General features: G+C 37.1%; 1 protein-coding gene across 3 annotated transcripts in view; it reads left to right on the top strand.

The window, feature by feature from the left end:
* Nucleotides 1-15,178, top strand: part of Enox1 (ecto-NOX disulfide-thiol exchanger 1) — a 515,583-nt gene that overhangs the window by 265,564 nt on the left and 234,841 nt on the right. The window contains exon 4 of one of the 3 annotated variants that reach the window (XM_090342090.1): nucleotides 9,071-9,182. The exons of the other annotated variants lie outside the window; for them this stretch is intronic. The gene's annotated coding sequence lies outside the window, so the exon portion shown is untranslated. The remainder of the gene's footprint in view (nucleotides 1-9,070; nucleotides 9,183-15,178) is intronic. 3 annotated transcript variants of the gene reach the window in all.

The following is a 15,178-nucleotide window of genomic DNA, read 5'->3' as shown; positions in this document are numbered from 1 at the left end:
CTGATTTTATTTTACCGTCTAAAGGATTAAAATTTTATTTTCATGGATTATATTTTGGTACGTGATTTATTTGCTGAACTAGTTGTCATTATTTTAAAGTATGAAATCAATTAAAAACTAACAATAACTACTACTAGAGTTGACAAAGCTCCTTTTAGTACATTCCTCCTTTTAGTAAATTGTTCCATTTAAAATACTGGAAAGTGGATGTGGTGGCTTATGCCTGTAATCTTAGCTACTCAGGAGGCTGAGGTCTGAAGATTAAGGTTCAAAGCCAGCCCAGACACAAAGGAACCTGAGACTCCTATCTCCAATTAACCTATAGAAAAAGGGAAGTGGGGTTTGGCTCAAGGGTAGGGCAGTAGCCTTGAGCTGAAGACCTCTGGGACAGCGTCCAGGCCAAGTCCAAGCCACATGACCCACACATAAAAAAAGGATACTAGAAATTATGGTACTGTAAATGATGTGGCATATAAAAAATAAAAATATTGGAGATAAGATTCTCTCAGATTTGTCTGTCTAGCCTGGCTTTGAACCATGATCCTTGGATCTCAACCTCCTGAGTAACTGAGGGTGTAACCCATCAGTGTCCATCTTTTATAATATTTAAATGCATAAAAATAGTAGTGAGTACTGAGCTACTTTTTGTTCACTTTGCAATGTTCTGGTCATTCTGAAAGTCAAGTTTGTGAGGTTATTCCTCGCCCCTTCTTTTCCCCTTTCTCTTTCCCCTCCCCCCACCCAGTTCATTTTTTTCCCATTGTATTTGATGGGGCTTGTGCCAAGTTTAGTTTTTAGCAGATACTTTGTAACTGAGTATAAATTCTCAGAAAATAGAGTTTATGTCAGAAAATCTGACACCTTATTCCTTATATCTGCTTCACTGCCTGTCACAGTGTGGATGTGCAGATTTGATGGAGATGAAACTTTTCAGTCTACCTCCCATATTTTTGGTAGTAGAATGTGGTCTGGGAATGTGCTTATATGGTTGGCATGAGATTATTAGGGCTGTTTTCTTAACAGTGAGTTTCTGGTATTTATCAAAGTCTGTGAGAATGATAGGTCTGCTGGTGGCTTAAGTTCTTACTCAGCATGGGTATTAATAAATATTGAACTCTGTCCATGCATTTTACTTTCAGGTGTTCCACCAGAATTCAATCCAAATTACCACCAGCCTGCAAGCCTTCACTGACTTTGCTCGCTTATTCTCCATATTTTTTCAAGTTTCTCGTGCCATGCTGGCTGAGTGATCATGAATTGCCTTCTTTGTTCTGATCTTAGAAGATTTTTCTTTCTCGAGCAAACTGAAAGGAATCTTGGAGCTGAATGGAGGCACTGGGTTTTGATGGCTGCCCAAATATCTGTGGCAGAACACAAGAAATGTGTCTAGTGACAGACATGCTGTCTTCTGTCCACATTTTTTTAAAAAAATTCTTTCTTTTCTTTCTCATTTTTTCTTTTGCCAGTCCTGGAGCTTGAACTCAAAGTGTGGACACTGTCCTTGGGCTTGCTCAAGACTAGCCACTTGAGCCACAGTGCCACTTCTGGCTTTTTTTCCCCCTCTTTCTGTGTATGTGGTAATGAAGAATCGAACCCAGAGCTTTGTGCATGCTAGGCAAGCACTCTACCACTTGGCCATGTTCCCAGCCCCTTCCACATTTTCATCTCTACTTTTTAGTCCAGAAATGACAAGATTTGTTTTTTAAGAGGCAATTAGACCATCAAATAGCTTAGCAGAATCTTAGCAGATCTTAGATTATAATTTTTTCCAATAAAATTTGAGGAAATAAGCACTACAATTTGGAATGGAAAAGATAAGCATGGTTGTTAAAGGAGAAGATCATTAGCAATTTCATTGTGAATAAATTGAAGCCATAATCTGCATTGTTTTATATAGAAACAGCTATGTAAAATATAATAAGGTACTATCTTCAATAGTGTTAAGAAGACAAAATTAGATGACAGGAAAAGGCAGAAAATAAAACGGATAAGTGTTAGGATTTAGAAAAATCTTAAATTTCAAGTGTGCTCTTACTAGTGAAGACAGACAGATAATTAAGGACAAAGTCTCAAGGATGCTTGTGTAAGAAACAAAATTAATATAAGGAAGCCTCCCTAATTTGGATGAAGTAGAATGAGTACACTTGTTGAAATGAAGCAATATTTAATTTTAAGGGCAGTTGTGCACTCTCGACTGATACAGTAAAATAAACTTGTGGGAGATGAAACATCTCCATGGCAACAGTAGATGCCTTTCCTCTCCTGCCTCATGAATCCCTAATTTGTCTCTAATTGTTTTGCTCATAAGATGAGCCACTCTTGGAATAACTGCAAAAGTTTGGACTTCAACCAGAGTAAGCAATAACATTAATGTTGCAAAGAATGAATTCTCCTAAAGTCAGCTGTAACGTTAATGTGAATGCAGGCCTCCTAAAGCACTTCTTTGAACTTATTACAAATTAAATTGGAAACATGGATTGAGACAACAGGTTGACTTACATATGACTTGTAAATGACTCATGATTTTAATTTTCTAACAGTAAGGTTTCTCTCATGGGAAAGGATAAAAAGGCATCCATGAGCAGAGCACCTGGCTCACTGCCAGCATTTCCACTCGGACAGAAGTTATGGAGTAGAGACAGCCAGCAGCCTCCACTTCAGAAGACAGGGCAGGGAGGCTAAGGAAGAGGAACGATGGCCTGTCTACTTTCTCTTCCCCATTCATCCCAGGATTTGGCATGCAGCCAGAATGTCTTTAATTTTATCTTTAGCTTCTATTGATAGCAGACATGTGTGGCTGGAGGTAGAAGAGAGGAATCCCTTTCTAAATAGACAAAGGACAACATAATTTAATGAAAGGCTTTTCTTGAGATTCTTTGCTGAAATATGGACGATACTTGAATAAATGATACAAGCGAACATTTCTTCAGATAATTTTTCTTAGACTGTTTCTGTTTATTTTTTCCCACACAAATACTTCTTTTTTCCTAAACAATGCAATCAGTTAGAAAGCCCATCCTATGATGTAACATAGAGTATAAATCTCCCATCAAAATTAACTAAAATAAAGATGAACTGGGGGAACAAAATGTACTTCTTGTTCAAATTTTATCATTTTTAAATTATGCATAAAAATCTATATATCAAAAGCCAGGTGTTAGTGGCTCATTCCTGTAATTCTAACTATTCAGGAGGCTGAGTTTTGTAGATCATGGTTTAAAGCCAGTTCTGCAAGGACGGTCCAATTCGCCACCAAAAAAGACACAAGTGGAGCTTTTGCTCAAGTGGTACAGTGCCAGTCTTGAGAAAAAAAGGTAGGGGACAGTGCCAAGGCCTAAGATAAAGCCCCACTATGGCACAATCTATAGGCAGATAGGTAGGTAGATAGACAGATGGACAGACAGACAGATGGGTGGGAAGAGAGGCAGACACAGACAGACAGATAGACAGAGAGACAGACAGACAGGACAACTTAAAGGGTGGGAGTCATAATAAGATGAAACAATTACTTTTCAATATTTATGAGCTTACTTTTCCTATCAAAAATATTGTTAAGTTGAAAGTAATAGATATGATATCAAGAAATTCCACTTATATTTAAAAATATCCTCTTATAAATCTGGTAATACTTTTAAATTTTGTAGAAAACATAACTTAGGAAAACATATATGTACTTACTATTTTATCTTAGTAATATGAGACAATAAACCATGTAGGAAGTTCTGTTATCATTTGTGAAAATAGGCTGTTGCTAAGTCTATTACTTGAAGATGTTGAAATTGTAGTTTGGAAATGACTATTGGGAAGGATGGTAATGAAACAAGCAGTATTAAACTGTGCTTATGTTGGGCTGGGAGTTTTGCCTAGTGGTTAAAGTGCTTGCCTAGCATGAATGAAGTCCCGGGTTCGATTCCTTGGTACCACATACATAGAAAAAAGCTGGAAGTGGTGCTGAGGCTCAAGTGGTAGAGCTCTAGCCTTGAGAAAGTCCAAGGACAGTGCTCAGGCCCTGAGCTCAAGCCCAAGACTGGCAAAAATAAATAAATAAAATACCAACATCATTTAAAAAAATAAATAAACTGTGCTTATGCTGTACTTGGAATATTTATCTACTAAAGTTACTTTGTACAGCCTCATCATAGTGAGATGGTAGGCCTATATAAAATTTGGATAGTCCTAGGCTATGATTTAAATCATTGCTGAAGAAATGTATAAGAAAATTGAAGTTGCCTCCATATGAATTTCCAAAGTATTAGTTAAGTACCCTCTTTCTCCTCCTCCTTTCTTGTTTTGTCTTCAAGGCCCTCTGCTGAATGCTGTGGTACTGGACAGTCTTTCTTTTCTGGGCTCTGCATGTTCCGTGCTGTGTGTTACTATTTTCCTGGAATGAAAGTCAAGGAAATACTATTGCTAAAAATACGTTTCATGAGTTTTTACTATATGTATACAATTTCCTTATATGTAACATTTCTACTAGCTCATTCATTAGGGATCTTAGTAAATGACATTCACAGGCAGGAAAGAATTGGCAGACCTGATTTCATACATTCAAACAATTTAATTATTGTTTTAACAAAATATGAAAACATTGTTCTCCTCTGTTCCGAGTAGTTTCATTTTTGTGGAGTTTTTATGCCCATAGACAACTTGCTTCTTAAAATTAGTTACGAAAACATCTAGGTAGTGTTATTTATACTGAGCACTTTTCTGTTCACATATTAACATTTATAATCTTCAATAATTACAATTCCTCAATAGCAGATATTGTTTTTTACTTATTGTTTGGACATGAGGACATGAGTTCTTGGACTATTAAAAATGACTAATAGTTTGTGTGTTGAATATGTTTTTTCTTTCATTCCTCTTTTATTGTGAAAGATTTGGTGCTTCAGATTTTTTATTAAATTTATTAAATTATGGATATGTGTAAGCATGAAAAAGAACTGAAAGAAATTTAAAGTGAACACTCAATCTCACCATGATGCATCCTTCTCTCCTTTGTTCCACTCATTCATGAGTTCAATGTCATTTTATAAGTTGGGACAATCCAGACATAAAGTAATGGGAGATGTTAATCTTAGGGGAAATGAGAGAAGAGTAATCTGGAATTTTTTGAATTTTCTTTACAACTTTTCTATAAATTTAAAATTAGAACAAAGTAAAAAGTTTTCCAAGCCTGGCACGGTGGGTCATGCCTGTAACCTTAGCTATTCACAAGGCTGAGATCTGAAGATCATGGTTCAAAGCCAGTCTGGGCATTAAAGTACAAGAGACTCTTATCTCCAATAAGCTGCTAGAAAATGTGAAGTGGGGCTGAGGTTTAAGGAGTAAGGTTGTAGCCTTGAGCTGAAGAGCTCAGAGACAGTGCCCAGGCCCAGAGTTCAAGCCCCATGACCTTAAATAAATAAATGGAAACAATAAAATGAAGCCTTGATCTACAAAACAAAGGTGCTGTGGTCAATGTAGTAGTGCCTACATACTGACCGCCCAGCCTCTCGTTCTTTTATCCCTTTCCTCCCTACTGGGAGCCCAGGCTTCTCTGATACGTGTTTTGGAATCTAACACCTTATAAGATAAAGCCAATTTTTTTCTGGAATTGTCATATTCTCCCTCTTTCTTGCCTTTTATCTTCATTGTTGAACTCCTCTGTATTTATTTTCTTTATATACTCTGAAGGCATTTTCATTGCTTCAAGCCAGCCATAACCTTCTTGTTGATTTTGCACATGCTTTCCTTTGAGCCAGGACAATCATTCTCAAACTTATACACTCTCAAAATCTCAGAAATCATCTTAGAATTCAGCTTGAATGAACCTTTTCTTAAAAGGCTCTCATGGAAGAGGCACATCAGGAAATCATTTTCCCAGTAGTTTCCGAACCTTCTCTTTTCTTTTTTTAATTTTTGTTTATTATTTATTGTTTTGGGGGTTTTTGTTTTGTTTTATTGCTTTTCTTTGTTTTGAGCCATAGTCTTTCTGTGTCACTTAGGCTCGTCTGGAATTCTCTCTTCTGTCATAGCCTCCTAAGGATTGTGCTACCATGCCCAACCCACACAAAGTCCTTTGTTACGTGTATGTATGTATGCATCATGAATGCCTCTTTCCTGTACTTCTGTACTAACTCTCTATCATAGAGATTTCATTTATAACCCCTGCTATGTATCAGCAACAGTGCCAGCATTTAGGTTTTCAGTCATCGTCCAATAAATAGATGGCTTGGATGCTTGAATGACAATAGTAGGTTGTCTAAAAGGAAGTTATTTACATTTTTGTTGCCTTTAAATTTACTTGAAACTGGCACACAGGTTCAATAATTAGTAAGTTGATTCCTAGTTTTACTACTTACAAAAACAAGTCTTGGCTTTTCAGGAGTTAGTAGTTTTTGTTCAACCAGGCTGTATATATAAGATATGGAGAGTGGCTCGGTTTCTTCCTAAAACAATAAAAGTTCAGCATGGCTTGTGTTTTACAGTAAATGAACAAGATCCTGTGCTATTGAATGAGTTATCAGTACAGCTGGCTGTGTGCATTTATCTGCATTAGCCATTCCAAGATGATGCTTTCTGATACAGGTGGCTCAGTTATTCTCAGGCATTTTAATTTACCAATTATTGTACCCATGGCCAAGAACAGAGAGTGATTAGGTTCACATTTTGCTCACTGGACAGCTTAATGTTCTTGTCACCTTACATTGGTTTTTAAATGATCAAAGCACAAAGAATGTCAAACATGTTTCTTCGATTTGCTGAGAGGGGGGGCTTCAGGCCAACTGACTTGAATTGCTTGTGCATCCAGAAATTAAAGGACTGTTGGGTGATTAATAACAGAATAAGACAATATAGTAAAAGGGCATACAGGGAAGTAACACAACTATGTGAGAGCAGGGGGAAGAAGGCGTGTAAGTCTTAGGTTTATATTTTCATTTTCTTTCACAAAAACACCATTTGCTAGCACTGTATGCTAAGTTGGTGGTTTGGATTAGTGCCATTTAAGGAAAGAGAGATTGGTAGGATCTTATTTAAAAGGTGAAACTCAGCCTTAGTAACTGCCTTCCTTGGGCATTCTAAGACAACGTAGAAGGAGATGCTTTGATTTTTTTTAACATAATGACTGTCTGCTTATTTACATTTTGTAAAAATTTGCTCTAGCTATTGCTCAGTAATGCCTTTAGAATTGATATAGAAAGTAGAAATGTTTCCATTGGAAAAATCCAAAACACATGGCAATTTTGTTTGATATTCTTTTACCTAACTCCCTGGGAGTGAAGTTGTCTCATTTATGGGGACTTAACCTAGAATCATTATTAGCAGAAAAGATTATTTATGATTTTAAGAAGGCATGGGGAAATGCCAGGCACACAACATCCCAGACTTTATTTGCTAGCCTCTTAAAGAATTTGTTTGCGTATAATGTTGTTTATGCCACTGATAAGGGAAAATGTATTTAATAACTACTCAGAATTAATATGCCATAGTATGCATGGATGCCTAATTTAATTTATCTCTGATTAAGCCTATTATGTTTGAGATCACTTTACAGAAGAGATTTTTTGCCAGCTGTAAGCTTATTTGAATTGTAATATAAGTTAATAATGTGTGAAATAACCAGTAGTGCCTCCTTCTAAATGGTAATTTTTCCAACTGAATTCCTGAGTTGATACTTGCCCAGATCATCCATTGGCATTAGTTAATGCCTACATGAAGACTGTATATTGGGAAAATATGAAAATTAACTATTTTAGGAGGCAATAAGAAATGGAACAGTGGTGCTTTACTTACAAAATCTAGTTAAAGGCCATCACATTATAAAAGTAATTTGAAAATTAATGATTGATTACTCATGTGACATTTAAAATATCATACACCTCTTGCATGTTTTGTTTTCTAAATCTATTCCCTCATTATTAAAATATTGATGGATTGGATAAAGTGGGGAGCTTGGGAATTTGGCTAGGATCTACAGGGCATCTGTCTTATTTGTAGGTGATCATGTCTCACGAGAGGAAAGGGGCTGTGAGTTTGCCCATCACTGATTGGTCTTTGTGCTACAGGACAATATGCCTGAACATTATTATGCCTGTGCTCAACCACCTGTATATCACTAAGCCTCATTTTTGATGTTTTTGGTGGTTATGACCCAATAATGATTGAGTTAACCATTTTCACTTTGCTTAGTTGTTGCCATGGTTACACAGCCATATGCATCCCTAGATATAGTTTGTTTTGCTCAGAATGTGACTTTTTTTATTTGTATTCATATCCATGTTTGATAATATAGTTGTTTCTTTTAGCCACAAATTGCTTTTCTCTCTATTTCAAATACCTTGTTTGATCAGCTAATGCAAACTCTACACAGTCCTTCAGAGCTTCTTAACATGCTCCGTCCCAGTGTTGATTTCCTGGCCTTCTCAGCCCATAGCCACCTGATCCCTGAGTTCCTGTTGCGGTCATTTTCCTTGACTATTCCATTAATATTCATATATTGTACAACAGACTCCCTGAGGTCAGCAATCTATGTCTATGTCTGTGGCTCTACACACACACAAACACACACACACACACACACACACACACACACACACACACACACACGCGCGCGCGCGCGCGCGCGCGCGCGCGCACGCACGCACGCACGATAGCTGATGATGATAGGTAATCAGAAGACAGAGGTGAAATAGCACTTATTAATTTGCCCATGCAAATAGTTTGTGTTTCCTCATTTGTTTTAACTGTGAAGTAGAAACTTTGTGCAATATTTTTAAAGTTTGAGATCTCATGAACTAGACTTTTGTTTGCTACATGTCTCTTTTGTTTGCTCTTCTGTAGAGCTGTAGTTTAAACCACAATGTAGGTATGCTGTTATCTCAGTGGCTTCTGTGTACCTAAGCTGGTACACATACATGTTGTTGTCAGTAACTTGCCTTCAGGCCTTTTAAATCAGGGAGTCACATCACTTTTAGAAAGCTAACCAGATGATTCTAGTAAGAAGCCAAAATTGAAATCTCTTGGTATAAAGGAAACTTAAAGGTCATTAAATCCATCCATCCATCTGGTGTTTGATTGCTTTCTACAGCTGTTTAGCAATGAAAGAAGAGTACTTCTACTGAGGGAATTGAAATTGAAACTCTGATGGCATCCAGTCCTTATTTCGTTCTGCCACTCAAGATGACCCACTTTTTTGATTGGTAAGGCAATGTCCTAACTGTATTTGCACTTCGTGGAACATTCTTCAGCTCTAGGCAAAACAAGTCCCTTGGTTGCCCTGCCATCAAAACATTTACTTGTGAATGTACTACAGACTAGTTTTCAGTGGGTTTTGATAAATTTTCTTTTTAGAAAAAGAAAAGGTATATTCTGAGAGAACATTAATACCTCAACAATGTTGAGATAAAGGAGACATAGGAAGAGTGGGAGGAGGGGATAAACAAAAACATAACAGCAGAGTCTCAGAGTTCTTGCAATTATAGTAGAAGAGGGAAATTTATGGTATGCAATTAAGCAACATCAAAATGCACATCTGCTTTTTTCTCTGCTGTGAGGATAAATTAAGAATGATTTTGGAAAGTAAGAGGCGTTAGGCAGATCCTAAATAGATAAGGATAATGAATGAAACTGTAAGTTCCGTGAGAGCAGTTATTTGTACAAAAGAGAAAACAAAGATTCATTGGAGGTTACATACACAGCTGGTGTCTGGTTTTGAGATCTTTCTCTGGTGGAGTCTTTGAAACTTCATTTCTGTTATACATGTTTTTATTCTGGGCAGCAGTTAGCACAGTCCTTCCTTGGACATAGTAGTAAACATTGGTGAATTGATATAGCAAAAGTGAAAGTAGTTCACTGATGAAAATAATTTTACTAATTTAAGGTATAATGTGAGAACTCAAGAGTACTATCATAGATATCTATTTGAGTTGTATTTCATGGTCACTGAATAGCCCAAAAGCCTAAGGATAATCTCACCCCACAGTTGTGTCAGTTTTTGTCATATTAATCACTGAGCAGTCAGTCTGATCACTACATGGCTGATTCATTTCATTCATTGAATGCCAAAATGGACAGATGTGTCCCAGCAATCTGACTATCTTCATAAACAAATCAAATCAACTATGCACTAATTTAGCCAACAGCGAGGTATCCATATGTCTTAGTTTTGGAGAGAGACACGGAAATGAGATATTAAATTATTAGAAATTTCTAGTTTTGTTGAAGTAGTGAGAGTGGTTTTTCGCCCACTATATAGTTTATTTGCCATAATAGGAGGATGTATCATTAAATAAAACAATTTTGTTATGTTTTTCTTTCTTAAGGAAAATACTTAACTGAAATTGTAAAACTCACAATAACATAAGAGAATAAGTAAATCTACTTACTTAGTCTTTTCCATAATATGTTAGAAGGTATTACCTGAAGAGGGGAAAAGGGAAAGTAAGATAAGTTCACATAGCATTAGATTTTTAAAAAATCAGCAGGAGCCTTGAAAAGAGTATTATGTACTGTGAAGCATTAAGGATGGGAGTGGGGAGGACATGAGATGAGGAGACGCATTTGTGAATTATCAAATCTCAGAAGTCTTAAATGTGAATATTTGGAAGGGCCTCCTCAGTTATCTGAAAACCAGACCCCCAAAAAGGCAAAACTAATCCATAGTGAGACACTTTCTTTAATTCTACCTTTAATTCTTCCTTTTCTATCTTGTTCATATCCCTCTCCCTAATCATCTGTAAGCACTTCCTCCTCTGCTCTTCAGTAGAGGACAGGTGACTTCCAGGGCTCTTCTATTACCTGAGATCTGAGGCCTAAACATGGAAAGGAAATAACTCTTTCCTCCCTCCCTCCTTTCTTGTGCTTTGAGAAATGATGTGACCTCCACCTCCCAGTGATGAGTGGTCCAAACTTCTGAAGCTAAGAGAGTGATGAGGGGCTATAAAGGTAAACCCATAGAAGGATTCACTTTGTCTTATGCTAACTAGAAGATCTCAGAATTAAAAATTCTCCCTTAAGATTGAAAGTGGTAATGGCAGCACTTCCTGGCAGGCCTTATGAGAGATAGTATTGGAATTAACACATAAAACTCTCTAGATAATCCAGACCAGAATGAAATATGCAATAAGACTGCAATGACCAAGTACAATGTTGAAGATAGTGACCTTCTGGCATTCTCAGTTCAAATATACTTTTTATGTCTTCCTATTCCAGAGGTCTCAGTAAAGTTATGGAAAATTAATTTAAAATAAGAAAACCTATAAAGTAGAGAAAAAGAGCAGGTAGGAGAGCACAAAGAGTGCATGCTTCAGAACAAAAGCTGTCAGCTATCTTGTGCTTGGGATGGCACAGTGATGGAAGAGGAGCTTAGGTGGGCAGTGAGAAGCTATAGAATGACCCCTCTGGTGACACTCATGCCCAGTGAGACTCAAAAAGAAAGGCACATGTGCAGCCAAAGTGCTAGTAATAGTGAGTGCTACCACATGGTATGGGAATAATTGGACTCTGTTCCCCATCTTGCCTCACACTGCCATGTAAATCCCTGTCATCCCTTCTCCCGACTTGAGATACGTCCACCAGACGTGCTCTGGACCCAAAGAGCTAGGCTCAGGGAAGCTTTGCAGTGAACGATGAGAACTTCCTGCACTGCTCCCAAAACAGCCCCAGTGTGGCTGCAAGCCAGGACTAGATGCCAGGCAGGGATTTGAGAATTTGCACTCCTCACTAAAAAGGCTCGATTCCCAGCCCAGCTACCTCACAGAGATGCCTGCCAGGGAATAAACACACTGTGCCCTCAACAGTTTCCTGGAAGAGCAAACTCACTAAACAGAAATAAATTTTATAGTTTTTCTATATAATTTCATGTTTGATAGGTAGATAGAATGTATAAATATCCTTAATATAAATGAAGAGTGAAGAGTAACTAACATTTGAGGGTAACTCCCCAACATAAAATATAGAGTAAAATATAGACACCAAAGGAGCAACAGATAAAGATATTTATAAATGTAATTTCTGAAACTAAAGAATGATTTTTCAAAGCCTCTACTATCTTTAAAGGAGAGATAAAATAAGATAAAGTAGAGTAATAAAATAAATAGAAAAAATGAAAAGAATTCAATAGAAAAGGAACGATCTGAAGTAAGATCTTTTAATTATTTATATTTTTATAAAACTCAGAAGGTAAATGTAAGTAAACTTTCTTGAAAGTAGACTAACAGGCAAAGCTGCTGACGGGCTGGAGTAAGAGGTAAGAGAGGTAATGGGTCCATCCTTAAGGTTCATCATTCAACCAAAAGTTTCCCGGAAAGAGAAAAGGGGAAAATGTAAACTGTGGAGAGAAATAGAACAAAGACAAAAAAAATAAAGAAAATACATAAAGAAGTTTCAATAAAACAATCTCTAATTTCAAAGGTCCAGAAAGTGCCTAGAAAGGTGGATATTACCCTCATCATATTTCAGTTCTCAGAACGGTAGTATTAAAAAGGAGTACTCCAAAAATGCTTTTAGGTATAAAACAAGGGTCAGGAATACTAATGGCAAGTGACTTCCCTTTTGTAACACAGGAAGCCAGAGGCAAGGAAGTACTACCTAAATATTTTTGAGAGAAAACTCTATTTTACTTAGAACTCAAATGCAAGCTGTACTAGCAAAAGAAGTGTGAGTAAAGATGTCTTAGCAAATGTAACTCATATGCTCAGGAGGCTTCTAGAGATAATGCTATACAGAAATAAGGATGTAGATCAAGAAAGAGGAACCAGAAAATGGAGTACCCAACAAGAAAAAAAGTACATGGATTTTAATAATTGATGTTTCAAAAAAAAGATGGAAGAAAGACAGGATCTTCAACAAGTGATGCTGTCAGAACTGGTTAAGCACCTGCAGAAAACCAAAGTTGGATCCTTCTGTGTCACCTTGCATCAGGATTAACTCCAAATGGATCAAAGACCTCGAGGTAAAAGCAGATACCCAGAAAACTTTAAAAGAAGGAATAGGAGATACACTAGGTCTCCTTGGCACAGGTTGAAACTTTCTTAATAAAGACCCAGAAACACAACAAATTAAAGAAAGGTTGACATTAAACTGTAGAGCTTCTGTATGGCAAAGGACATAGTTAGCAAATTAAATGGAAAGCCCACAGAGTGGGAGAAGATCTTCACTATCCATACAACAGACAAAGGCCTCATACCTAGAGTATATCAACAGCTAAAAAAGTTGAATCTCTCCAAAACAAATCTTGAAAGAAACAACCATCCCATTAAAAGATGGGTCAAAGACTTGAAGAGAGTCTTCTCTGAAGAAGAAATAAGAATGGCCTATAGACACATGAAAAAATGTTCTACATCTCTGGCCATAAAAGAGATGCAAATCAAAACAACTCTGAGATTCCACCTCACTCCAGTTAGAATGGCCATTATCAGGAAATCTAATCACAGCAGATGCTGGCAGGGATGTGGCCAGGAGGGATCATTACTACACTGTTGGTGGGAGTGTAAACTTGTTCAACCACTATGGAAGGCAGTATGGCAGTTCCTCAAAAGACTAAACATAGAGCTCCCCTATGACCCACAAATTTCACTACTTGGCATTTACCCCGTCATCCAGAAACAAGGACATACTAAATCCACTAGTACAATGATGTTCATTGCAGCAAAGATATGGAACCAACCCAGATGTCCCTCAGTTGATGAGTGGATCAACAAGATGTGGTATTTATACACAATAGAATTCTATGCTGCTGTCAGAAAGAACGCCATCGCCCCATTTGTAAGGAAATGGAGAGACTTGGAAAAAATCAGAGTAAGTGAAGTAAGCCAAACCCAAAGGAACATAGGCTCAATGTTTTGCCTCATTTGTAATAATTAGTACACATGTAGGACTCTCCTAGCAGAGGATTACAATAGCTCAAAACCTAGATACATAAGGCCATATAGGATGAGGCTGAATGAAAGGGCCTCCAAAATATAGAAACAAGAGCTTTATCTTGTGGGAATGTTATTCTTAATGTACTATGTTCTTTCTCCTCTGTTTTGTTGCTCTTTGGTTAATCTCATATTGTTACAGTATCTGAATTTTTTACCTGGTATATTGTATATACATTTATTTGTTTATTTGAAATAGGAAAGGGAATATGGGAAAAGAAGATGAGGGGAGAGGTTGTGCTGAGGGAAATGGGGATTAAAACATGAGAAGGGGTACCAATGTATGAGAAGTAATGCATCCTCTATCTGGTGAATATAACTGTAACCCCTCTATTAATTACAATTAAAAAAGCAAAAGAAGCCCAGGGATAACAGGTGGACAGCAACCTGGGAAAACAATATACCAAACAGATCGATTATATCTTTTTAAGGGAAAATAGATCTGACTGATTAACTGGTTAAGGTGAATTTTTTTTTAAAGATTATAATAAAGGTGTTGTAGTTCCTTTGAAGAGCTCAGAATCAATCAGTAAAAACAGTACGAAAGAAAAAGATAAAAAGAGAATGGTAGGAAAAACAAGAGGTTGAGCAAGCTCAAAAGATCTTAAGCTACTTGGTTCAATAGGGAATGAGATTGTGTCCATGGTAGTTAGTATAAATGCAGAATGTGGAGTGATTCACAAATTTAACCCACTGGTAAAAGGAGGAAACAAAGATGATACAGATGCACTAAAGTTCACTTATGATCCATTAAGTCTCTAAGAAATTATCACCATCCTGATGATACTTAAATATAGAGAAACAAGTATATGCATTGAAAAATCTTCTCTCCTCTCTTGGTGAATCCAGCCTCCTTAAGGTCTGGGAGGGCTGGGTAAGTGGACAGAGTCTTTCTGCATTGTGCAAGACCATAGACTAAGGAAATTGAGAACAGTTTTTCTGGAGCAGACATCTTACCTGGCAAATGCAAAAAAAGGGGGGGGGGAGAAAAAAATGTCATTTCCTCTAAGGCACAGGATGGGGAGTGATAGGGGAGGCAATTATTTGCCTATTTGGTTATAAGCCTTATGATGAAACTATGGGCATAAAATACTATGACAACTATTAAGTTGGTATTAAAAAATTAGTGGAACCTGAAATAGAAGTTATAAAACCAAAGTACACACTCCCTCATACATAAAAGTTAGCTGGGCACCCAGGGCTCGTGGCTATAATCCTAGCTACTAAGAAGGCTAAGATCTGAGGGCGGGGTGGGAAGCCAGCCGGGCAGGAAAGCT

Source organism: Megascapheus bottae, chromosome 11 (genome assembly GCF_031878675.1).
Source record: "Megascapheus bottae isolate mThoBot1 chromosome 11, mThoBot2.hap1, whole genome shotgun sequence".
Classification (NCBI taxonomy): Eukaryota; Metazoa; Chordata; class Mammalia; order Rodentia; family Geomyidae; genus Megascapheus; species Megascapheus bottae.
Note: the sequence above shows the minus strand (reverse complement) of the source record. Positions and strands in the feature narration are given on the sequence as shown.